General features: G+C 39.1%; 1 pseudogene; it reads right to left on the bottom strand.

Annotated features, from left to right (window-relative positions):
* ORYCUNV1R-PS1575 (vomeronasal 1 receptor oryCunV1R-ps1575 pseudogene) overlaps window positions 1-27936 on the bottom strand; it is a 1374299-nt pseudogene that overhangs the window by 1274024 nt on the left and 72339 nt on the right.

Genomic DNA, 27936 nt, shown 5'->3' with positions numbered 1-27936 from the left:
ACTGCATATGCTTGTGCCACCAGGCAGACCAGAATGTGCACATGCCAACCCTATTTCAGTCTGCAATGGCACATCTATGTTCTATGTCTCAGGTAGGCTACAGTGAATGTGCAGAGTCCCATTTTGAAGGTAAATGCACATCCCTTGGCTGTCAGGGTTTACCAAACATGAATGTGCTGGTCTCAGTTGTATTTGCAATGGTGTATGAACTCTCCACTTGTTCTGGAGGCTACTGTACCATGTGTAGGTGTGGGCAATTACAGAACATGTGCAGGATGCCATGGCACAGGCCACTGCACATCTTTGGGCTGTCTATGAACTTCTGAATGTGCATACACACTCCTTAAAAGGGGTTGCAGCTCTGCATGTACTTTACAGATACCAGTGAGGCTATTGAGGATGTGCAGATGGCCATTGGGAAGATCACTGCACATGTGCAGGTACTCAGAGAGCAACCAAATGTGCATGCATGATCCCAGTTGGATAGGCCACTGAGCATGTGCAGGCTACCATTCTACAGGTCACTGTGTGTGCACATGCCTTCAGTGAGACACCAAACATGCATGTGCTGTCTTCTGTTGGATGTGCAACAGCTCAAGTGCCGTCCACATAGCTAAGAAGTCATTGATCATATGCAGGTTATCGGGCAGGTCACTGTGTATGTGCAATCAGTTTGGTGCTACCAATTCATTTGCAAACCCTATAATTGTGCTTTTATCTGCTCAGGTGCTTTCAATGTGTCTGATAGGTGACATGTCACGCACATCCTGTGATTCAGTAGGCCACTGTGTGTGCAAGTGTGGGCCACTGTTGTGCCAGCAAAACTGGGTGTGTTGTTCCAAATTGGGTTTGCAAAGCAGCATGCAATGTCCACTTGTTGGGGAAGCCAGTGACCATGTACAGGTGGCCACTGGGCAGGTCACTGAGCATGTTCAGTTAGTCAAAGGCCATAAATACGCATGCCCAGTCCAGTTTTGTATTCAGCTGCGCACATGCCTTCCCCATGTGGGAGAGGTGACTGAGTATGTGCAGTCTGCAATTCGGCAGGTCAGTGTGCATGCCTGGGCCACCATTTAGCTGCTGAACATGTATGCACCATCCTAAGTCCAGTTTGCAATTGCAAACACACCATCCACATGTCGGAGAAGTCAGCATACCAAGGCTGCCATTGAATAGGCCAGTGTACATGTGCAGTCCCTGGGGAACAACCAATTTATATGTTTTGCCCACAGATGTGATTTCAGCTGCACATGTGATTTCCACATCTCAGAGAGGTGACTGATCATGTGCAGACTGTCATTAGGTAGGTCATTGGCATGTCCAGTCCATTGGGAGCCACTGATGCACACAGGCATTCTACAATTGTGCTTTCAGCTGTGCGTTCATCTCCCACACCTCAGAGAGGTTACTGAGAATGTGCAGATTGTCATTGGGCAGGCTAGTGTGCATTCAGGGGCCAACTGTTCAGCCACAAAATGTGCACGTGTGGTTCAGAGGTGGGTTTGCAATGGTGCATGCACTGCCACATGTTAGGAAAGCAAATAAGCATGTGCAAGCTGCAATTACGCAGGGCATGGCACATGTGCAGGCCACCCGGGAGCCCCAACATGTGCCACTGCACAGGTCATTGTGCCTAGGCATGCCATTTGGATGTCTCAAAATATGCAGGAATTGTCCACATTTATGTTAATAATAATGCATGTGTGATCTCCATGTTGAGGGGGTGCTGTAATTGCAGAAGCTCACTTCAGATGTCAATGCACATGCCTGATTCAGCAGGAGTTACCAAGAGCAAATATGTGGTCCCCTTTTGTATTTGCAGCTGTTTGTTTGCCTTCCGCATGTTGGGTAGGCCACTGAGCATGCACAGGTTTCCATTCTTCACTTCAGTGTACATGAATGGGCATTTGGTGAGCCACCAAACTAACAGATGTAGTGCCCAGTTGGGGTTGCAATGGTGTTTGCAGGGTCCACTTGCTGGGGAGGCCACTGCACATGCACAGGAATATATCTGGCAGGTCTCTGTGCATGCAGGGCTAGCAATGAGCTTCCAAATGTTCTTGCTTGGCAATCAATGGTGCATGTGCCATCTAGATGTCAGGGAGGCCAGTTTGAATGTACAGGCTTCAATTTGGGATGTCAGTGCACATCCCTGGTCCATCAGTTATCTATAAAATGTGAGTGTTCAGTCCCCAGTTGGGTGTTTTTTCTGTGCACATGACTTCCACATGTCTTGGAGGCAACTGAGCCTGTGCAGTCTGCCACTGGGTAGCTCACTGTGACTGCCTGTGCTGTCAGTGATCCAAGAAACAGACATGAATCCCAGTTAGGTTTGAAGCTCTTCATGTGCTTTTTTCAAGTCTGGCAGGCTACTGAGCATGAGCAGGCTGCCATGTGGCAAATCCCTCGGCATGTGTGGCCTTTAGTGAGCCGTTGGGTTTCTCAGTTGGGTTTGCAATGGCACATGCAAGTCCACAAGTTGAGGAAGCAACTGAGCATGCAAAGGCTGGTATTTTTTTTATTTTATTTTATTTTTTTTGCTGGCTCAGCCGTTTATTCACCCTCTCGGGGTCACAGCGGAGTGGGGCCCGAGCACCCCCTCCCCACCAAGGTCCAGACCCAGCCCCCGATGCCCGGCCTGCAGCATCCGGCTCGGTCACAGGTTGGCCCGCTCCCGCTGCAGCCACGAGGTGTAGGCGCGCAACACAGTGTTCCAGGTGTCCATGTAGCGGTCCATGCACATGGCGATGCACTTCTGCTCTGAGTTGTCCAAGGAGCCCCCCCGGCTTCCCGATGCACTTCCGGAAGCACTTGTCCATCTTTCTCTGCAGCAGCTCCTGCGCGTTGGCCACGGCGATCTACACCTTCACCTGCTCCATGATGAGCCCCGGGTCCAGCTTCCTGCCGCCCAAGCCCCCGAAGTCCGAGCCGAAGCTGCCCTCCATGGCTCCGCAAAGTCAGCCGGACTGCGGCCGCGCGCACCGACCCGTCTTGCAGATGACTGTGAAGACATGCAGGAACCGGGAGCACCGAAATGCACACACACCATCCCTATTTGGGTTATTTGGGTTTGCTATGGCTCATGAAGGGAGGTCACTGTGAATGCAAAGGTTTCCATTTGGGAGGTCATTGTGCATGCTGACACCATTAGAAATCTATCAAACGTGCAAGGGATGGCCTCGGTTGTGCTTGCTGTGGTGTATGTGCCATCAACATATTGTGGAAGCCACTGCAGAGTCTACATGTCAGCGAGGTGATTTTGAATGGGCATATTACTACCTGAAATTCCACTGCAAGTATCTGGCCTGTCATTTATCTAAAAATCCCGGGTGTGCAGTACCAATCTGGATTTTCACTTGTGCATGAGAGCTCCATATTTGGGGGGAGGGGGAGCTACGCATTTGTAGGAGTCCATTTGGTCTGTCACTGCACTGCCACACGCAATTGGTGAGCCACAAAGAGGAAATGCTGAACTGCTAAGATCAATCCCATTCACAATAGCTACAAAAACAATCAAATACCTTGGAATACACTTAACCAAGGACGTTAAAGATCTCTACGATGGAAATTACAAAACCTTAAAGAAAGAAATAGAAGAGGATACCAAGAAATGGAAAAATCTTCCATGCTCATGGATTGGAAGAATCAATATCATCAAAATGTCCATTCTCCCAAAAGCAATTTATAAATTCAATGCAATACCAATCAAGATACCAAAGACCTTCTTCTCAGATCTGGAAAAAAGGGTGCTGAAATTTATATGGAGGCACAAGAGACCTCGAATAGCTAAAGCAATCTTGTACAACAAAAACAAAGCCGGAGGCATCACAATACCAGATTTCAGGACATACTACAGGGCAGTTGTAATCAAAACAGCATGGTACTGGTACAGAAACAGATGGATAGACCAATGGAACAGAATTGAAACACCAGAAATCAGCCCAAACATCTACAGCCAACTTATATTTGATCAAGGATCTAAAACGAATTCCTGGAGCAAGGACAGTCTATTCAATAAATGGTGCTGGGAAAATTGGATTTCCACGTGCAGAATTATGAAGCAAGACCCCTACCTTTCACCTTACACAAAAATCCACTCAACATGGATTAAAGACCTAAATCTACGACCTGACACCATCAAGTTACTAGAGAACATTGGAGAAACCCTTCAAGATATTGGCACAGGCAAAGAGTTTCTGGAAAAGACCTGGGAGGCACAGGCAGTCAAAGCCAAAATTAACTATTGGGATTGCATCAAATTGAGAAGTTTCTGTACTGCAAAAGAAACAGTCAGGAGAGTGAAGAGACAACCGACAGAATGGGAAAAAATATTTGCAAACTATGCGACAGATAAAGGGTTAATAACCAGAATCTACAAAGAGATCAAGAAACTCCACAAAAACAAAACCAACAACCCAATTAAGAGATGGGCCAAGGACCTCAATAGACATTTTTCAAAAGAGGAAATCCAAATGGCCAACAGGCACATGAAAAAATGTTCAAGGTCATTAGCATTCAGGGAAATGCAAATCAAAACCACAATGAGGTTTCACCTCACCCCGGTTAGAATGGCTCACATTCAGAAATCTACCAACAACAGATGCTGGCGAGGATGTGGGGAAAAAGGGACACTAACCCACTGTTGGTGGGAATGCAAACTGGTTAAGCCACTATGGAAGTCAGTCTGGAGATCCCTCAGAAACCTGAAGATAACCCTACCGTTCGACCCAGCCATCCCACTCCTTGGAATTTACCCAAAGGAATTTAAATTGGCAAACAAAAAAGCGGTCTGCACCCTAATGTTTATTGCAGCTCAATTCACAATAGCTAAGACCTGGAACCAACCTAAATGCCCATCAACGGTAGACTGGATAAAGAAATTATGGGATATGTACTCTTTAGAATACTATACCGCAGTAAGAAACAATGAAATCCAGTCATTTGCAACAAAATGGAGGAATCTGGAACACATCATGCTGAGTGAAATAAGCCAGTCCCAAAGGGACAAATACCATATGTTCTCCCTGATCGGTGACAACTGACTGAACACCAAAAAGGAAACCTCCTGAAGTGAAATGGACACTATGGGAAACGGTGACTTGATCAGCATAGCCCTGACTGTTAATGAACAATTTAATACATTATCCCTCTTAGTAGTTTTTTGTCTGTTCTACTTAATATGACTGGTTTAATTCTGTAATTAATACACAGTTATTCTTAAGTGTTGAAATTTAACTGAAATGTGATCCCTGTTAAACATAAGAGTGGGAATAAGAGAGGGAAGAGATGTATAATTTGGGACATGCTCAAGCTGACTTGCCCCAAATGGTAGAGTTAAAAAGATAACAGGGGATTCCAATTCAATCCCATCAGGGTGGCATGTACCAATGCCATCTCACTATTCCAAGTGATTAATTTCAGTTCACAATTGATCATAATGAAAGGACTAAGAGTCAAAGGGAGCACATAAACAAGTCTAGTACCTCCTAACACTAACCGATGGAATAAAGGGGAGAGTGATCCAACATGGGAAGTGAGATACTCAGCAGACTCATAGAATGGCGGATGTCCTAAATAGCACTCTGGCCTCAGAATCAGCCCTAAAGGCATTCGGATCTGGCTGAAAAGCCCATGAGAGTATTTCAGGCATGGAAAGCCAAGACACTCTGGCAAAAGATCTCTGTGAGTGAGATCCCAGTGGAAAGAACAGGTCTTCAAAGAAGGAGGTACCTTTCTCTGAAAGGAGGAGAGAACCTCCACTTTGACTATGACCTTGTCTAAACAAGATAAGAATCGGAGAACTCAGAGGGCTTCCATAGCCTTGGAAACTCATGCCTGGAGCATAGGGAGACTACTGATGCCATAGACAGGAGTGTCAATTGGTAAAGTCAACAACAGGAGTCACTGTGCACTTACTCCTCATGTAGGATCTCTGTCCTTAATGTGCTGTGTATTGAGATTTAATGCTATAACGAGCACTCAAACAATATATTTCACTTTGTGTTTCTATGGGGGTGCAAACTGTTGAAATCTTTACTTAATGTATACTAAACTGATCCTCTGTAAAAAAAAAAAAAGAAAAAAAGAAAAAAAGAAATTATGAACTCCCAACTTGACTCTCACTGGGATTAAACATGACAATAGGTCTGATTTGATTTCATCATCATTTAAAAAAATCATCTATTATTTTTCACTTTATGTTTCTGTGTGGGAGCAAACTGTTGAAATCCTTACTTAATGTATACTAAGCTGATCTTCTGTATATTAAGATAATCGAAAATGAATCTTGATGTGAATGGAAGGGGAGAGGGCGTGGGAAAGGGGAGGGTAGTGGGTGGGAGGGACGGTATGGGGGGGAAGCCATTGTAATCCATAAATCGTACTTTGGAAATTTATATTCATTAAATAAAAGTTAAAAAAAAAGAAATCTCCAGGCAAAAAAAAAATAAGATCGAAGTTGGAGAACTCAAGTGTCTGTGTGGGTGCAAACTGTTGAAATCTTTACTTAGTATATACTAAGTTGATCTTCTGTATATAAAGATAATTGAAGATGAATCTTCTTTCTTCTTCATTTTTTTTTTTTCTTTGGACAGGCAGAGTGGACAGTGAGAAAGAGAGAGAGACAGAAAATTCCTTTTTCTGTTGGTAGGCAGCTATGCTCACCACTATACCACCAACAGTCCTTTTTCTGTTGGTTCACACCCCAAATGGCTTCTGTGGTCGGCGCGCTGTGGCCGGCACACCACGCTGATCCGAAGCCAGGAGCCAGGTGCTTCTCCTGGTCTCCCATACGGGTGCAGGGCCCAAAGACTTGGGCCATCCTCCACTGCCGTGACGGGCCACAGCAGAGAGCTGGACTGGAAGAGGAGCAACTGGGACAGAATCCAGCACCCTGACCGGGACTAGAACCTGGTGTGCTGGCGCCACAGGCAGAGGATTAGCCTATTGAGCCACAGCGCCGGCCAAAGATGAATCTTGATTATGAATGGGATGGGAGAGGGAGTGGGGGATGGGATGGTTGCAGGTGGGAGGGAGGTTGGGGGGAAAAGCCACTATAATACAAAAGTTATACTTTGGACATTTATATTTATTAAATAAAAGTTGGGGGAAAAAGCATGAAAAAAATCCCACTTCAGCTCCGAGAAAATAGAACTTTTTAAGGAGAATAGATTACGCTGGGCTTATTCCAAAATGGCTGTTTCACCTGCTTTTGTGAAAATCACACAGAAATTTTTCTTCAATATTTACTGTGAGAAATCACTGGGACAGTTGGGGAGTAAACTCATGCAAAATGCAGCAGCTGTACGTCACAGAGCAGTTCTAGCACTGTGAAATGCTGTGCTTGTCCACGGTGGGCCTTCTGGAATGCATCAGTCAAAGCCTAGGTTTTCCCACTACAGTGGAGAATTCTGGGAAATTCTGAGAATTCTGGCCAGCTGAATCTGCTTCCTTGTGTGGTGGCTCACTGTACCTGTATCTTTCTGTCATCTGTTCATTTTTCAGTCATCAGTTAATACTATGACATCAAGTCTCTGTTAAATCTAATGAAGTTTTTGGTTTGTTCACTTTTCTTATTGTTGTACAGATGGGAATAAGAATTCCCAAGCCCCATGCAAGTCAGGCCAGAAATCAAGAGTCCAGCTCCTTTGTGACCTTGAGATTCTCCATCTGAACACAATTAATGTTGGGAATGAAATTTGCCCTTGAAGTTTTCTCTAAACCTTTTAGTAAAATCTCAGTCAGCAAGACAATTCTATATTCTCAATGGGAAAACTACAATTGACAAATATTTTCCTTCAAACAGAAAGAGCAAATAGTAAACAATTGATGGGCTCACTGCTCTTCTCATTTGCCCACTCTCAGAGCTGGGAGAGAATGGGTGGAGAAACCCTGTTTTCCAGAGTGGGAGGAATATCATTGTTTGTTTGCTCTTCCTGGATGTGTTCTGCTATAACATTAGAGCAACTGGCTTTTAATGTTGTAAATAAATTCCAATATATTGACAAGTGTTTTTGGCTTTCTCAGCATCTGATTGCTATTTTTAGATTTCTGGGGATTCTTAATACAGTTTTGCATATGATTGCACAGGTTTATATTCTCACCAATGGTGTATTAGGGTACCTTTTCTTCATATTTTCTCCAACTTTTGTTACTTTTTGATTTTTGTGATAGTCATTATATCTGGGTTGAGTTGAAATTCATCGTGATTTTATTTGTATATCCCTGATGGCTAGTGATGCTCAACATTTTCTCATGTGTCTGTTGGTCGCTTTAAAAAAATGCCTGTTCATGCCCAAAACTCAGATATGGGGCCTGGGAGTCCTTACTCATTAACCAGTAGGCTAAATTCCTGCCCCGTAAGTGTTCTTCACCAGGTTGTCAAAGTTACCTTCATTACTTGTTTTCTTTTTTTGTATCCTGGATATAAATTTATTCTATTTTAAGCTAGAAACTTTTTATTTAAGATATACAAATTCATGCATTTCATATGTACAAATTTCTCTAGGACTTTAATCATAAATGGGTGATATATTTAACCAGATGTTTTTCTGTTTAGATGATTACATGACAATTTTCCTTATTTCTATTAATGCAGTATATTATGTCATTGTTTTTCAGATTTTACACATGCCATATACAAACATACCTCAATAAGTTTGTGAAAAAAGTTTAACTAAAAGGTAAGTTCAGTTTGGTGCAAAATTTTGAAATTCATGTCTGGGTTTTACATAATGTACATTTTCTATGAACTTTTTAGAGATTCTTCATATGTATGGTTTCATATTATTTCCAATGGATGTTTTTAATTAATGAGTATATTTCCATGTTATATGTATATCAGATTTCTTCCTGAATATTGCTTTTTATCACTATAGATTTTAAGAATTTATAATTTTCCTAGGTTTTAAAATTTTCATGGAAGCTGCTGTATTAAAAATAAAGAATGAGGCATTAGACATTTTATGAATCCTATCTTCTTCAACTTACTCTGATGTAGGAAGGAGCAGACAAGTACAACTGCTCTACATGCTACTCAGACTTATTTTATGAGACAAAATGATATATTGCACATAATGTAAACTACTAAATTGTGTCTTTTAACTTTGAGTTCTGTCAAGACTTCAAACTAGGCCTATCTTATCTTTTGTGTCAAAATTTACGTGTTGAAATTTCTTTTTTTTTTTTTTGACAGGCAGAGTTAGACAGTGAGAGAGAGAGAGAGAGAGGTCTTCCTTCTGTTAGTTCACCCCCAAAAATGCCACTATGGCTGGCATATTGCAACGATCCGAATGCAGGAGTCAGGTACTTCTTCCTGGTCTCCCAAGTGGGTGCAGGGCCCAAGGACCTGGGCCATCCTCCACTGACTTCCCGGGCCACAACAGAGAGCTGGACTGGAAGAGGAGCAACTGGGACAGAACTGGCGCCCCAACCGGGACTAGAATCTGGGGTGCCAGCACCGCAGGCAAAAGATTAGCCTAGTGAGCCACAGCGCCGGCCACGTAATGAAATTTCTAACTAGAAAAAATAATAAGTAACACTGTAATTGAAGAACAGTGTGACTATATGACGATTTCATGAATTAGGGATTAAATAGTAATTTTCACATACAATACATCATTTGCATATGTATCTTTTATATATAACTTTTTAATATGTAACATGAAGGTGTACACACGACAGAACAGAGGGTCACACCCCCACTGGGACACTGGCATCTTTACTAGAGTGCCTATGATCAAGTCCTGCCTTCTGATCCAGCTTCCTAATGCACACCCTGGGACACAGAAGATGATGCCTCTTGTGTAGGAAACCTGCATGGAGCTCTGGAATCCTGTCCTCAGCTTAGCATAACACCAGCTACTTCGTACATTTGAATCAGCAGATATAAGGAATCTCTCTCTCTTTCAACTAGATATTCTAAAATGCTAAAATAATAAAAATATGTATAACATAAAGATTCATTGAAATAATAAATCTGTAGGACATTTAGAGTTATAAAAGATATTAAATTATTATAAAATTAATTGTTATCAGTATATAATATATACATAAATATGATATTTAAACTATTTTTAAAAATTTTTTGTCAGTATGATACACATGTAGACAACATTTTGAAAAGTGAACATAAAGTGAGCATTGTTTCCAAATTCTAGGAAGAAATTTTGAATATTTTAAGGGATATAATCCAGTAGTTTCATGAAAGCATTAATCTATAAATCATATTTCCTATCAACTCTAAAATAACAGTGGCACTATCACTTAAACTATAACTGAGTAGTTATTTGGACACATGAAAATTTTCTTTAAGATTATCTTATATAGTAGTTGTATCAAAATAAACATACAAGTTATCTCCAAGTAATAAAAAAGTGTTATGTAGGAATTGAAATGATTTCAGTCAAAACTTGAAGCCAGATAAGAATTTCAGCTATTTCTGAAAAAAAGAAAACCAACTTCACAGGATGGGAAGATATTAGTTATCAGTTCTCCAGTGCTCAAAAACAATATAAAGGATAAGAATTCCAGAAAACTGTGTAAAGCATAAAATTACTTATCAAAAAAAAAAATTAAAGACCAATCAGCCTATAAATCAGTATAAATGTCCAGCATATTACTCAGGTATGAGTCTATTGTCTGCCACAAACTACATGAAAACACTACTCATTTGTAAATTCATTGAACATGTACCCATGAAAAACCTGTACTGCATGTTCCCAAATCTCTTCCAACAAAAACAAGTATACTCAAGGGAAAAAAAATCAAACTGAGAGACAAGTGTTGCCCCCAGGACTCTGGCTGACTTCTTGAATCTCAAAGCTGTGTGAGTTGTACAACTTTCCCTCTGGTCATCTGGAATAAACAAAGAAAAGTGCCAACTAGAGACTTTCCATGGATTGAGGGACACTGATTTCAATAATAAAATTGAAAAGAATGAAGCACATGCAGAAAGAAATCACCAGAATACAGATTCACAGAAATGCATTATAGGAATAATATTTAAAATATTTGAACTGGAAAATTAAATAATTGTAAAATGATAATGACACAAAAATAGAAAACTTTCCATGTTTGTGGATTGCAATATTAATATGATCAAAATGTCCATGCCACCAAAAGAAATTTGCAGACTCAGTGTGATCCCAATCACAATACCAAGGACAAGGATCTAGAAGAAATGATGCTAAATTTCATATGGAAACACAAGAAACCCTGAATAGCTAAAACAATGTTAAACAACAGAAACAAAGGTGCAGTGTCACAATACTAGATTTCAGGACATGCTAAAGGGCAGTTATAACCAAAACAGCCTAGCACTGGCACAAAAATAGATAAATGGAACAAAATAGAAACTTCAGAAATCAATCCACATATCTACAATCAATTAATCTTTGATAGAGGAGCTAAAATCAATCCCTGGAGAAAGGACAATCTCTTCAACAAATGGTGCTTGGAAAATTGGATCTCCACATGCAGAAGTATGAAACAAGTCCCCTACCTTACACCTTATACAAAAGTCAACTCAAAATGGATCAAGAATCTTAATATTTGACCCAATTCCAACAAATTACTAAAGGAAAACATTGGGGAAAATCTGCAAGACATTGTCATAGTCAAAGATTTCTTGGAAAAGACCCCAGAAGCATAATCTAAGCCAAAATCGACAATGGGATTACATCAAGCTGAAAAGCTTTTGCATTGCAAAGGAAACACTTAGCACAGTGAAGAGGCAACTGACAGAATGAGAGAAAATATTTGCAAACTATGCAAGCTATCCAGAATAGATAAGGAACTCATGAAACTCAATACCAAAAAAATTCCATTTAGAAATGAGAAAAGGACTTGAACATATATTTTTAAAAGAAGAAATTCAAATGCCTGAAAGACAAATTTAAAAAAGCTCAAGATAACTAGCCAACAGGGAAGTGCAAATCAAAACCACAATGAGGTTTCATCTCATACCAGTTAGAATGGCTCTCATACAGAAAACAACAAACAATAAATACTGGCAAGGATATAGGGGGAAAACTTACTCTAATCCACTGTTGATGGGAATGTAAACTAGTACAGTCATTGTGGAAGACAATATGATGATTCATCAGCTCACTGAATATAGATACATCCCACTCCTGAGAATTTACCCCAATGAAATGAATCAGTTTATGAGTTATCCGTATCCCCATGATTATTGAAGTTCAGTTAACAATAGCTGAGATATTGAATCAACCCAGATGTGCATCAACTGATGACTGCATAAAGAAATTGTGATTATCTATCTATCTATCTATCTATCTATCTATCTGGTATGGAATACTATTCAGCCATAAAAATGGAATGAAATTCTGTCTTTTGCAACAAAATGGATTTAACTGGAAACCATTATACTTGGTGAAATAATCCAGTGCCAAAAGACAAATACCATATGTTTTCCCTGATTTGTGGTGACTTATACTGTAACAAAAATATAATGCATAGGAGATCCCATTCTTCAATAAGATTCTTTTTAAATTATCTTTTTATATGGAAGATCAACTTAGTATCAACTAAGAAAAGATTTCAACAGGTTGCACCCACACAGACACACAAAGTATAAAGACTAGTTTTACTGTTAATTCGCATAGTAAAACACATTAAGGACAGAGATCCTACATGGGGAGTAAGTGCACAGTGACTCTTGTTGTTGAATTAACAATTGAAACTCTTATTTATGATGTCAGTGATGAGCTGAGGCTCTTGTCATGAGCTGCCAAGGCCATGGAAGCATCAAAAGAGGACATTGCAATGACAGTGGGATTGTTGAATAAAAATTATTATTATCTCCCTGACTCATAAATGTAGCTTATCCACATTACCTGTGGGCTTATTCAAGCTTCACATATTCTCCCCTTCCACTACCACCCCAACATTTTAACACTGCCTCTGACAGTAAGTGTGCAGTGGTATTTAGCTTGTCCATGAGCCTCTCAGTTTGAAATCACTGTAGGGAACCTCTGCCAGAGTTCATCTCCTATCACTGACATGAACACAAGATTTTTCTTTTTTAATAATGCCCAAAGTTTGAGGATCAGTGAGTAAGAATCAGCTGATATCAAGGGTAAAGCCACAACATTTTCTATGAAACTACTGATGTGTTTATTATTAAACTACTAATTTGTTACAAAAATAATAATTATGGGAATGAGAAATAGTAAGAGCAAAGATTAATGGTCCTGATCAGCTATATTGGGAAAAACAAATAAAATATAAATAACTTGAAAACATGCAGCAAAGTAGCAGCTATACAATGCAGTTTAAACATTAAACTTAGTTGATGAGAGTATTAATGCACTGACACGCTGAGCTGCAGAATTTCATTTACAGAAAAATCATGGAATAGAAAATCCAAATATAGATGGTAACTATGATGAGAGGGACTAAAACTCATCCATTTAGAACATTAAACCTAGAGAATTTATAAAGCCATGAAAATACTAATTCAATAGAAATAATTTTAATTATCTAATATAGTATGTCATAAAAGATTCTGAATACATAATTTCAATATATTAATAAAAGAGTAAAAAGGGGAATGTTCAAACATATCAGAACCAAACTTAGGAAAATAGGTAGGAAGTAAAATTTGAGAATGCATAGAGGAAAAGACTTACAAATGAAAAAGCATGACAGCACAATCTCCACAACCTTTATGTAATACTAAAAAGGTCAGAAATACAAAAGCAACATAGCTAATGAAAACTGACATACATGACAGGCTTGAATGTTTACTTTGGACTTTGTCAAAATTAGATTCATGAAATATGTGATTGTATCACGTGTTCACTTTAAGAATAAAGGATTTCCTGTATGAAAGTCTGAAATCAAAATGAAAGAGCAAATAATTGTTAAACCTATCTTAATATTAATCCATTGTGGATGTTAAAGAAAACTGTAATACTGTGCAGTATATATTTCAAAGTCTTTAGAAATAGAAGTATAATTCCATAGAAATGGAATTGATTCCATAGGAACATATTCTATTAGAATGATTTTCATTGTGTCTGAAACATCCATTTTTAAGGCAATCATTTAAAATTATGTTCATTTATTTTTACTTCATTTGAAAGCAGAGAAAGAGAACAGAGAGACATGCAAAGAAGAATTACTCATCAGCTGGTTCCATCTCCAAAGGCCTGCAACAGGGTAGGGCAGGTCAAACACAAAAGTCTAGATCTTCAACTCTCACTTCCATGTGGGTGGCAGGAACTGAAGTACTTAAGTGAACACCTGCTATCTTCCAGGATGTGCATTAGGAGAATGCTGGACCAGAGCAGTGATGGTATTGAAATTCAGGACTATGATGGGATGTGCATCTGAAGCAGCATCTTCTGCACCACATTCATACCCAAAGAAAAACCATTTTTTATTCAATCTGTTAAAATTGAAAGGTTTTCCATGATAAATTTTGCAATAAGTTAATATTCCTTTTATTAGAACTGATAAGCACCAATGGACTGACAGTGGCATAGGCATTGACCACAACACCCTGGACACCCAAGATAACTGAGTCATATGTCCACAGTATCATTGAGGAGGATGAGATGATGAAGTCTACCCAGTACATGACCACAAAGAAACTCACCAGCAGCAGGATGGTCTGGGTGGCTCTCTTTTCGGGGGAAGATCTTGGGGAGAGGCTGGTGCTGTGAAGGTGCTGGGACCTCTTCTGATGCCTGGACAAGAGTATCACCATGTACACACTTGAGAGCAGCATGACACTGATAAGGAAGACATCCCTGGATGTGGTCATTGTGAACATCAAATCCTTGATGCTATGGCTCATTGGGGAAAATGAGCAGTGTTCAGTGAGAATCATCAGATCGGTCTGGGTCACATTGGAATTTGCTACAATGTGGAAGATCATGGTAGTACAGGAAGACAAACATAGAAACCATAACAATAAGAATAAATAGAAGATGAACTTCATGGATTTATATTTAAAGTTGGCCAACCAGGAGGTGCTGGGGCTGATGGTGATGGCCTGGATGACACTCAGTATGCAGGTGGTGTAGATGGAGAGGCCCCTCATCACCCTGCTTATGTAGAACAAAGCTTTACACTTGAAGTCATTCAAAAAATTCAGTGATTCAAACAAGTCTGGAGACGTCAAAAACAGCACAGTGAGAAGCATCATTATGTGGACAAGGGCCAGGTGACAGGTTATCAGGTCAGTGACCTTTGGCTTGTGATACTGTGAGTTTTTGAAGATGTGGAAGAGGAGGAAGTTGTTGGATGAGATTCCAATGCCAGCTTGGCAGAGAATATATTTATTAACAGCCTTGTAAGCAGAAAATGTGCTCATCTTAATAAGAGAGGTGAAACACATGAGTGCCTGAAAAAACAAACAAATACAGCGGGTCTCATATCATCAACAAGCATTATTCTGCCTACCAAAAATTTGTGTTTTAGCTCTCTATTTTCAGAATGTTCCTATGTTTCTCTTCGTTTCCATACCAGAAATTCCTAATATGAACTTTTCAATTTGGTAGGCTACTGGGAAAGTGCTTCTTTCAATTAGCAAGAGGAAAAATCATGAACACTCTATTTTGTGTTATACCTGAAATTTTATCAATAAAATCACATTTTATTCCTAATTGTGGGATACTCTGGGACATTTTAAATATTCTTAGACACACTTATACAGATAAGGTCATTCTTTTCAGGTCTTAATCAAGATAGTTACAATGTTAAAATTTCACTGTTACTTTAGCTTGCTATGGCCTTGGATGTAGACATAATTATTATATTTAATTAATCTGAGGGTTGGTGAGTCCGTTTAATGTTGCTATAACAGAATAATTTCTAGCTAACAGAAATGAATTTTCTTACAGTCTGGAGGTTGGGAAGTCCAAGTTTGAGGGCCTGTCATCTGATGTGCATCTTCTTGCTGCCTTTTCCCACGGCAAAAAGTGAAGGGGCAGTAAAGCAAGGGGATACATATGCACTCTTAAAATTGCACCAATCACACTCATAAAGGTGGCACCTTTATTGCTTGATAAACTCTGAAATATCTCATCTATTAAAACAAATTAAATAGTAATTAAATGTTAACATGAGTTTCAGAGGGGTCATCTAACCCATAGCAAGCAGTTACAAAAGTTTAGTTGTACGAAGCTGAGAAAACTGCAAATTACCACATTTCCCCACTTCCTGAGACCAATGATTGTGTGTGATTGTTTGCAAAGCCACTTGTATCACTGTAGGCCTATCAATACAAGTATTCAGATATGTTGGAAGATTTTTTTATTTGCTCATATTTAGACATTCATAGATGATTAAGAAAACATCCCAAAATGCCAACTGAAGTGCCTGTGTTCATAATGGGGAACCCATAGATTTGATTATACATTTGATATGCTTTTACCAAAAGCTCCATGTACTAGAGGTATAGATGTATGTGAATTGCCCAGGATCAAACAACCTGTTGCTGACACCAATACGTTCTGCATTCTCAGAAAACTTGGTTTTGTTGTCAGGTTGGACCCAGGAGAAGCACCACAATCATACTGACTTATAAAGGAACAATCCAAGTGATGGCCAAATTTTAAGAATTTCTCTTAAATACTAGTAAAAATAGTAAAGCACAGATAAAAATATGTGTTTTTCCCTGAATATATACCTGAATTACTTTAATAATGCTTTTGTGTCATGAAACAAGTACAAGATACACATTATCAGAAAAAAACCACATAGTATAATTTTAGCATTTCTTATCCAAATCTAAATTATATGTGTATTACCATGATTCATGCTTGCCACTATGTGCAAGTGTTTACCTGCAGGAAGGCAGCACACTCCATTTCTGAGATGCAATTGGCAATCAAATAGAAACATATTGCCTTTTTTACTAAAAAAAATATTTTCTGTAATAGAAACTTAATTGGAAGCCCTGCTGATGAATTTGCAAACTTTGACATGGAAACAATCACACAATTCAGAATGAAGCATTATCAACAATAGGGGAAAGAAAATAGAAGGGATATAGAGAATACAAATCAGTACAGGTCAAATATATGCTAATTATAGTATAAAGGAACATGGATTCCCATTGGTTTCTTTAAAAATATACCAATATGAATGCATGTCATAGACTTTACCATGATCTGCAACCACCACTTTGTGCTGGTGTTGAGGGTAGAGCTTGTGAAGACTATGAGAAGACACATAACAGAGTCCTAGTTCATTGTTATTGTGCTGATTTTTTATATTACTGTCAGTATTGTGAGCTTCCAAGTACATACATGGTTATGAATTATGGCAGAGCAAATAACACCATTAAATATACTAGAAACAAATGACTTACCTATGGATCTAGATCCAAAGCAAAGTGGAATCCAATGAAAGGAAGAATCCTTTTTGAAAAACAAAGGGGATATTTTTAGATATGACAACTCATCATTTTTGATAAAACTAACTTTGTAAGAGCCTCATCTTTATATTAATTTCAGAGAAATTCTGCTATCAAAAGGATATTATTTATATATATTTTTGTGCACTGCCTAGCTTTAGTGTAATTATATAATCTATACTAAACAAAATAGTACCTTGTGCTTTATAAAATTACATAAATCAAAAATATTTTTCATCAATTGACCAAGTTCTTTGGATAGCATTGTAAAACCTGTGATTGGTTATCCACAGCACTAAGGAGTTTAGTAAATTGTATAGAAGATGAAAAGCTTAAACACATCTTAGCACAACCTGCCTCTACATTACAATCAGGAGAGGATGAGAGTCACAACAGCAGTCTAAATTAGGAAATTTGGAAGGGAAATGAGAACCTGTTTTCTCTGTGGCAGGAAACACATGGAGGCTGAAGGGACAAGCTGAACCACCTCTTCTTTCTACACAGAGAGATAGTGAGCTTCTACAGCTGGAGTTTCTTGAGGCATTTTGTTCTCATCAGCAGGAAATAGTTAATCCTCATCATTACTTTGCTTCATTTTTCAGAATACAATTTACTGGTTATATCTTTACTCTGTTACTTCATTTTATTTAACTAATAAACCATAAGCATATTGGTTCATGGGTTACCAGACAATAGGATATAAATTAAAATCAAATAATGATTCCATCAGTTAATTTGCCTATTTCGCATCCTATATTTTTTAGTTCTTAGTGCGGAGAATATTTAATATCTACCTTATTAACAATTTTGAAATACATTGCACATGAACAGTAATAGAGTCTCCATTCTGTATAGCAGATCACTATAGCACGTTTCTCATTTGAAATTGACACTATGCATCAAAGAAGGAGGTACCTTTCTCTGAAGGGAGGAGAGAACTTCCACTTTGACTACGACCTTGTCTAAATATGATCAGAGTTTGTGAACTCAAAAGGCTTCCATAGCCTTGGCAACTCATGACAAGAGCCTAGGGTGATTACTGATGCCATAAACAAGAGTGTCAATTTGTTAAGTCAGCAACAGCAGTCACTGTGCACTTACTCCTCATGTAGGATCTCTGTCCTTAATGTGCTATACATTGTGATTTAATGCTATAACTAGCACTCAAACAGTATTTTACACTATGTGTTTCTGTGTGGGTGCAAACTTGAAATCTTTATTTAATATATGCTAAACTGATCTTCTGTATATAAAGAGAATTGAAAATGAATCTTGATGTGAATGGAAGGGGAGAGGGTGCAGGAAAGGGGAGGGTTGTGGGTGGGAGGGAAGTTATGGGGGGGGATGCCATTGTACTCCATAAGCTGTACTTTGGAAATTTATATTCATTAAATAAAAGTTAAAAAAATAAAAAATAAATGTTATGTGAGACATGAAAAAAAAAGAAATTGACACTATGTATATTTTGCTGTTTGGCACTTGAAGGCAAATAGGCAGCAGGATTATCATTAAATTAATTATGATTCAGTAATGTTATCGAAGTTAGCTGACCATTTAAAAATATGTTTTAAATATTAAACCAAAAAATTAGAACTTTAAACACCAAAGGTAATTAAAAATAGAGGCTTTTTTCCCAATAAGGAGAGCTAAGTTCTTGAAATTTATACTTATTTTTTCCCTGATCACAAAGCTAGTCAGTGTTAACATGCTAATATTCAGTTAGTTTCAGGGGTAGAAATATGACATTTTATGTTACTATTATAAATGTTTCAAAAGGTTTAAAATAAATTATCATAAAATTTCAAAGAACTGAAAGCAAAAGCATTCTAAATTACGACAGATGATGTTTTCAAAACAAAATCTCTCATTGTGTACATAGTAAGGGAAAGTGAGAAAAATATTGAAATAGGATTAAAACAAACAGTTCTAATTTAAACCCAGAATCCAATCATAAATGTTCTCTCTTGAATATATGAATTGTAGCTTCATAAGATTTATAAAATTGATTTTTGCATCTGCAAAATCTACTAATTTCACTTGTGATTCTCTACCATGCAAGGCTGAGATTATGAAAACAGGATTTTCCTCAGTTGTCACTGAGATCATCCTGCAACATATAAGAACTGCCTTGCCCATGGAACACTCATGGCCTCTGTTGGAGCTGAAAAACACACACTCACCCAGCTTAGTCTCTGCAGGGAGCCTACGAAGGTGAGATGAACCTCCCCCATGTGGTTATAAGGAAATATGCTATGAGCTCATCTCCTTTCAGACCCACAATAACATGTCACCTACAAAACAGGACAAGCTCTGGGCTTGGGATTTGATACAGGGGAAAGTGGAAAGACACAGGGCAAGAACAGCTGGAGTTCAAACTTCCCCAGGTGTGAATGCACTTTCCCAGCCTACATTCCCCTGTGGGGACTGTATGGTTATAGTCCTTGTCAACAACACAGCAGTCCTGCAACATCGCTAGCTTCAAAATGAGCCAGTACCACAGCAGAACTGCCATTGTTTTCTGGCTTGTTCAGAAGACTCCAGTGGCTTTCTCATGTGTCCCACAGCTCTCATAAAATCACAGCTAGACAATTTAGTGCCATTATGGGAACAAGGATAACATTTACTATTGTTCTGTCCAGAGAGACAAGCCAGGTCTATTCACATGGGGAGCAGAATGCAAGCTCTGTTTCATCCATTTCTCCCCAACTTATTTTCCTGGGGCACAGGACATTCCCAGTCCCAGTTCCAGCAGCATGGAGAGTCTGCATACACCCTGTCCTTCTCTAGAGCATTATGCTGATCTGAACTTTGTGGGTTCCTAGTCTCCCACACTCTTAGGATTTTTTGATACATTGGTCACATGAGTTATACTGACTCACACATTTTACCTTGATTCCTGTACTTCTGTCTCATATCTATCAAATCTGTGTTTATGCAGCTATATCCCTGTATTTAATTCTTAAAGTTTTCTCTTCTAGATTCTGTATTAAGGTATCTCATGTTTTGTGAAATAGGGATTCATATGCCTTTTTCTTTCTTTTGACTGGTGAAAACATTTACCATGACAACTTTTCTTAAAGATATTTAAGTGTACAGTGCACAATTAACTTACAAAATGTTGTAGAACAATTTCTATAATTTATTCATTTTGCATACTTATAGCTTTAAACCCATTGAAAAATCCTAACATTTGGTAATAGGATATACTAAGTCATTCCACAATGTATGTGTGTGACAACATGTAGTATATGACAAAAACAGAATATATATATGTGTGTGTGTGTGTGTATATATATAAATTTGAAAAAATTTTTAAAATAAAAGTTTTATTGGAGAAAAATAGAACCACCATGTACACAGGGAAAAGAGCACAAAAATTCAACTCATATAAAACTGAAAGTCACAATTATCCAACATAGTTTGCAACTGCTTTTCAGTTTCTTAAACAGCTCTCCTCAACTTGTTTAATAGTCTTGCTAATTTTTCAGCTAAAACACCATCAAGTTTTCAAAAAATTAAGAACATCAGAGAAGGGACCTGCTTTCAAAGTAACGAAGGTGACATCAGCAATCTCCTCCAAGGCCGGCTCCGTGGCTCACTAGGCTAATCCTCCGCCTTGTGGCGCCGGCACACCAGGCTCTAGTCCCAGTCGGGGCACTGGATTCTGTCCCGGTTGCCCCTCTTCCAGGCCAGCTCTCTGCTGTGGCCAGGGAGTGCAGTAGAGGATGGCCCAAGTCCTTGGGCCCTGCACCCCATGGGAGACCAGGAGAAGCACCTGGCTCCTGCCATTGGATCAGTGTGGTGCACCGGCCACAGCACGCTGGCCGCGGCAGCCATTGGAGGGTGAACCAACGGCAAAGACCTTTCTCTCTGTCTCTCTCTCACTGTCCACTCTGCCTGTCCAAAAAAAAAAAAAATCTCCTCCGAACAGGACCAACTCTACCTAAAAATTGCATAAGAGTACTTATTGAGTCTGGTTATTAGTCTACATATTTGAGAGTCCACCTGGAATGAGTCAGAACACTGATGTAGATGGTCCAGTATGAAGAGAGGGCAAAAAAATTGGCCACACTTCCTTGTCAGATGCACTATTGTAAGATCAGGGAGGGGTGGAGAAAATACAGGCGATGGATGTTCAGAAAGAATTGGGAAGGAATTCTAAACACTATAGTTAGACAACAGTAAAATTTGAAAATTTTAAAAGGATTTCTTTCCTACTATATTAGTCAGAATTTGTGAGGATATTTGTGATGTTCTTTCTTTATTTAGAAAACTTTTATTTAATAAAAATAAACTTTGAAAGCACAACTTTTGGATTGTAGCGGTTTTCCCCCCATAAACACCCTCCCACCTGGAAACCATCCCATCTCCTACTCCCTCTCCCATCCCATTCTTCATTAATTTCATTTTAATTATCTTTATATACAGAAGATCAACTTAGTATATACTAAGTAAAGATTTCAACAGTTTGCACCCACACAGACACACAAAGTATAGAGTACTGTTTGAGTAATAGTCTTACCGTTAATTTGCAAAGTAAAACACATTAAGAAAAGAGATCCTACATGGGGAGTAGGTGCACAGTGACTTGTGTTGTTGAATTAACAATCGGCACTCTTATTTATGACGTCAGTAATCACCCTAGGCTGTTGTCATGAGCTGCCAAGGCTATGGAAGCCTCTTGAGTTCACAAACTCTGATCTCATTTAGACAAGGCCATAGTCAAAGTGGAAGTTCTCTCCTCCCTTCAGAGAAAGGTACCTCCTTCTTTGATGGCCCATATTTTCCACTGGGATCTCACTCACAAAGATCTTTCACTTAGGTCATTTTTTTTTTGTCATAGTGTCTTAGCTTTCCATGCCTGAAATATTCTCATGGGCTTTTTAGCCAGATCTGAATGCCTTAAGGGTTGATTCTGAGGCCAGAGTGCTGTTTAGGACATCTGCCATTCTGTGAGTCTGCTGTGTATCCCACTTCCCATATTGTATTTTTCTCTCCTTTTTAATTCTATCAGTTAGTATTATAAGACTCTAGTCTTGTTTATGTGATCCCTTTGACACTTAATCCTATCATTATTATCAGTTATGAACTTACACTGATCACTTTAACTAGTTAGATGGCATTGGTATATGCCACCTTGATGGGATTGAATTGGAATCCCCTGACACGTTTCGAACTCTACCATTAGGGGTAAGTCCAATTGAGTATGTGATGAACTGTACATCTCCTTCCTCTCTTATTCTCACTTTTATATTTAATGAGGATCACTTTTCAGTTAAATTTAAACATGTAAGAATAATTGTGTATTAATTAAAGAGTTCAACCAATGGTATTAAGTAAAACAAAAAATACTAAAAGCAATAAAATAGTAAGTTGTTCCTCAACAGTCAGGACAAGGGCTGATCAAGTCATTGTTTCTCATGGTGCCCATTTCACTTTTTTTTTTTTGACAGGCAGAGTGGACAGTGAGAGAGAGAGAGAGAGAGAGAGACAGAGAGAAACATCTTCCTTTTGCCGTTGGTTCACCCTCCAATGGCTGCCACGGCTGGCGTGCTGCAGCCGGTGCATCGCGCTAATCCAAAGCCAGGAGCCAGGTGTTTCTCCTGGTCTCCCATGGGGTGCAGGGCCCAAGGACTTGGGCCATCCTCCACTGCACTCCCTGGCCACAGCAGAGAGCTGGCCTGGAAGAGGAGCAACCAGGACAGAATCCGGCGCCCCGACCGGGACTAGAACCTGGTGTGCCGGCGCCGCAAGGTGGAGGATTAGCCTATTGAGCCACGGTGCTGGCCTACCCATTTCACTTCTACAGGTTTCCCTTTAGGTGCTCGGTTAGTTGTCACTGATCAGGGAGAACATATGATATTTGTCCCTTTGGGACTGGCTTATTTCACTTAGCATGATGTTTTCCAGATTCCTCCATTTTGTTGCAAATGACTGGATTTCTTCTTTTTTTACTGCTGTATAGTGTTCTATGCAGTACATATCCCATAATTTCTTTATCCAGTCTTCTGCTGATGGACATTTAGGTTGATTCCATGTCTTAGCTGTTGTGAATTGAGCTGCAATATAAACTGATCACTTTAACTAGTAAGATGGCATTGGTACATTCCATCTTGATGGGATTGAATTGGAATCCGCTGGCACGTTTCTGACTCTTATTAGGGGTGTGGTTCCCTTGCCCGCAAAGGAACGACACTGCTCCCAGCTGATCGGTCTTCAGTAGACTTTTATTTAAACAGGATAGAAAAAGAAACCCTTGAGCAAGGGGAGCTCCGAAAGAAAGGGGAAGCTCCCATACCATATCACAAGTATAACATTGCTGAAGCATGTAAGCAAGCTTAGTCCATACTACAGTCCATGTGGCGGTGCTCCAATCAGGTGCCTGATCACGCATAGTCCATGCGCTCCTTGTCCAACCATAAAGATGATCACGCGCCTTCATTCAATAAAGCTCCTGGTCATGTAGCAGGTGACTCGGGTGCTAACAACAAGCTTCCACCTGGCGTTTTCTCAGCCTTGGTCAGTGGGAAAAGAAGTACAGGAAGCCCCAAGGCCATAGTTGTTTTGACTCTAGCATGGGGTTATGAAACGGTCCCCATATCACAGCTCAACAGAAACCATAAACATCCACACAACAGTAACTAATGCCAATGGTCAGCAAGCCAAGCCTTAGCATGTGGGCCCATGGCCGGCTCATGGGTCCCCACAAGGGGTAACTACGAGTGAGCATGTGCTGAATTATACTTCTCCTCCCTCTCTAATTCCCACTCTTACTTTTAGCAGGAATCACTTTTCAGTTAATTTTAAATGCCTGAGTATAATTGTGTGTAAATTAAAGAGTTCAACCAATAATATTAAGTAAAACAAAAAATACTAAAAGGAATAAAATACTAAGTTGTTCCTCAACAATCAGGACAAGGGCTGATCAAGTCATTGTTTCTCATTGTGTCCATTTCACTTCTACAGGTTTAATTTAGGTGCTCAGTTAGTTGTCACAGATCAGGAAGAACATACGATATTCGTCCCTTTGGAACTGGTTTATTTCACTCAACATGTTTTCCAGATTTCTCCATTTTGTTGCAAATGACCGGGTTTCAATTTTTACTGCTGTACAGTGTTCTATGGAGTACATATCCCATAATTTCTTTATCCAGTCTACTGTTGATGGGCATTTAGATTGATTCCATGTCTTAGCTATTGTGAATTGAGCTGAAATAAATATTGAGTTTTAGATAGCTTTTTATTTGCAATTTAATTTCCTTTGGGTGAATTCCAAGGAGTGATATGGCTGGGTTGTATGGTAGGGTTATATTCACATTTCTGAGGAATCTCCAGACTGACTTCCATAGTGGCTTAACCAGTTTGCATTCCCACCAACAGTGGGTTAGTGTCCCTTTTTCCCCACATCCTCGCCAGCATCTGTTGTTAGTTGGTTTCTGTATGTGAGCCATTCTAACTGGGGTTAGGTGAAACCTCATTGTGGTTTTGATTTGCATTTCCCTGATTGCTAGTGATCTTGAACATTTTTTCATGTATCTGTTGGCCATTTGGATTTCCTCTTTTGAAAAATGTCTATTGAGGTCCTTGGCCCATCTCCTAAGTGGATTGTTTGTTTTGTTGTTGTGGAGTTTCTTGATCTCTTTGTAGATTCTGGTTATTAATCCTTTATCAGTTGCATAGTTTGCAAATATTTTTTTCCCATTCTGTTGGTTGCCTCTTCACTTTCCTGACTGTTTCTTTTGCAGTACAGAAACTTCTCAATTTGATGTAATCCCAATAGTTAATTTTGGCTTTGACTGCCTGCGCCTCCAGGGTCTTTTTCAAGAAGTCTATGCCTGTGCCTATATCTTCCAGACTTTCTCCAATGTTCGCTAATAATTTGATGGTGTCGGTTCATGGATTTAGATCTTTAATCCATGTATAGTGGACTTTTGTGTAAGGTGTAAGGTAGGGGTCTTGCTTCATGCCTCTGCATGTGGAAATCCAGTTTTCTCAGCACCATTTATTGAATAGACTGTCCTTGCTCCCGGAGTTGGTTTTAGATCCTTGGTCAAATATAAGTTGGCTGTAGATGTTTGGATTGATTTCTGGTGTTTCTATTCTGTTTCATTGGTTTATCTATCTGTTTCTGTACCAGTACTATGCTATTTTGATTATAACTGCCCTTTTGTATGTCTTGAAATCTGGTATTGTGATGTCTCCAGCTTTGTTTTTGTTGTACAAGATTGATTTAGCTATTCGAGGTCTTCTGTATCTCCATATGAATTTCAGCATCTTTTATTCGGGTTCTGAATAGAATGTCTTTGGCATTTTGATTGGTATTGCATTGAATCTATAAGTTGATTTTGGGAGAATGGACATTTTGATGGTATTGATTCTTCCAATCAATGAACATGGAATATTTTTTCTTTCTTTTAGTATCTTCTTCTATCTCTTCCTTTAAATTTTTGTAATTCTCATTGTAGAGATCTTTGTCATCCTTGGTTAAGTTTATTCCACGGTATTTCATTATTTTTGTAGCTGTTGTGAATGGAATTGATATTCGAAGTTCTTTCTCAGCCATGGCATTGCCTGTGTATACAAAGGCTATTGATTTTTGTGCATTGATTTTATATCCTGCTACTTTGCCAAGCTCTTCTATGAGTTTCAATAGTCTCTTAGTAGAATTCTTTGGATCCCCTGAATAATCATATCATCTGCAAAGAGGGATAGTTTGAGTTCTTCCTTCCCAATTTGTATCCCTTTAATTTCTTTTTCTTGCCTAATGGCTCTGGCTAAAACTTCCAATAATATATTGAATAGCAGTGGTGAGAGTGGGCATCCCTGTCTGGCATTACCAGATCTCAGTGGAAATGCTTCCAACTTTTCTCCATTCAATAGGATGCTGGTCATGAGTTTTTCATAAATTGCCTTGATTGAATTGAGGAATGTTCCTTCTATACCCAGTTTGCTTAGAGTTTTCATCATAAAAGGCTGTTATATTTTATCAAAAGCTTTTTCTGCATCTCTTAGATAATTATATGTTTTTTCTTCTGCAGTTTGTTAATGGGGTATATCACATTGATTGATTTGTGAATGTTGAACCATCTCTGCATACCAGGGATAAATCCCTGGATGGATACTTTCTGATACATTGTTGCATTCTATTGGCCAGAATTTTATTGAGGATTTGTGCATCTATGTTTATCATGTAAATTGGGATTTTACCAGAGACTACATGACCTTTGTGAAGGGAAATAGTGACATGACCTCTCTCTCCTCTTCCTCACTACAAGAGAAAAGGAAAACAACTAAAAGATTGAGAAATAAACCTAGGACCATGGGACACTTTATCCTCCACACCTTTTCACCATCACAACAGAGCTGACCCAGAGTAGCTGTGACATTCAGCTGAAGGCCCTGCATATCGAGCATTATGAGCTAAAGGATATCCAGATAACCCATCAAATAATGGGGAGTCAAGAGCAGGGACCCCAGAGGACAGTTTGTGCTCCACCTACCTACCACTTCTGTAAACAGCAAACATACCTTAACTTCTACTCAGATAAATATAAAACTCAAACAGCCTATTTAAATAACTTACATTTGTCCAGCATATGTTTCCTGCTTTCAGCAAAGAATTATAAGCAAACTAAGAGAAAGCTACAATTTAAAAATATGACCACTTGATTAAAGAGAGCAAGCATTAGACTCTCACCCAGATATAGCAATGAAATGGAACTATCATACTAGGAGTTAAAAACTACTGTGATTAATAAAGTAAATACCTGAATAGAAAAAGTGTACATGGGGCCAGTGCTATGGGGTAGTGAATAAAGCTGCCATCTGCAGTGCCGTCATCTCATATGGGCACTGGTTCGAGTCCTGGCTGTTCCACTTCCAATCCAGCTCTTTACTATGGCCTAGGAAAGCTGTAGAAGATGGTCCAAGTCCTTGGGCCCCTGCACTCATGTGGGTGACCTGGAAGAAATTCCAGGCTCTTGGCTTTCAATCGACCCAGCTCCGACCATTGCAGCCATTTGGAGCACGAATCAGCAGATGAAAGACCTCTCTTTTTCTCTCTCCCTGCCTCTGCCTTTCTGTAACTCTGCCTGTAAAATAAATACATCTTTAAAAAAATGAGAAGGGGCAAGAAGAAATAATAAACACAGAGACAGGAATTCTAAGAATTTGAAAGAAATGCTAGAAATCAAAACACCAAACAGCAATTTCGCATTAATTTTATGGTTAGATTATCACATACAAAACAATTAAATAAGGAATCAGTGAGCTCAAGCAAATGTCAGGAGAAATTTCCAAAAGAAACAACAAATTGAAAAAAAAAGAGGAGAAAATGCAGCATGGGAAATCTGAAGTCAGAATCTATTGACATTTATAGAATGGATCACCTAATAACAGCAAAATAAACATGCTTATCAAGCTCACACAGAACATTCACCCATGTAGGCTACGATGAGGTTCATGAAACACTAAAAAGTGAAAGGAACACTCATGATACAAAATCTCCTCTCAGAACACAGAACTAATGCTCCATAGTAGGAAAAAGCTGG

The sequence above is a fragment of the Oryctolagus cuniculus genome, chromosome 19 (genome assembly GCF_964237555.1).
Source record: "Oryctolagus cuniculus chromosome 19, mOryCun1.1, whole genome shotgun sequence".
NCBI lineage: Eukaryota > Metazoa > Chordata > Mammalia > Lagomorpha > Leporidae > Oryctolagus > Oryctolagus cuniculus.
Note: the sequence above shows the minus strand (reverse complement) of the source record. Positions and strands in the feature narration are given on the sequence as shown.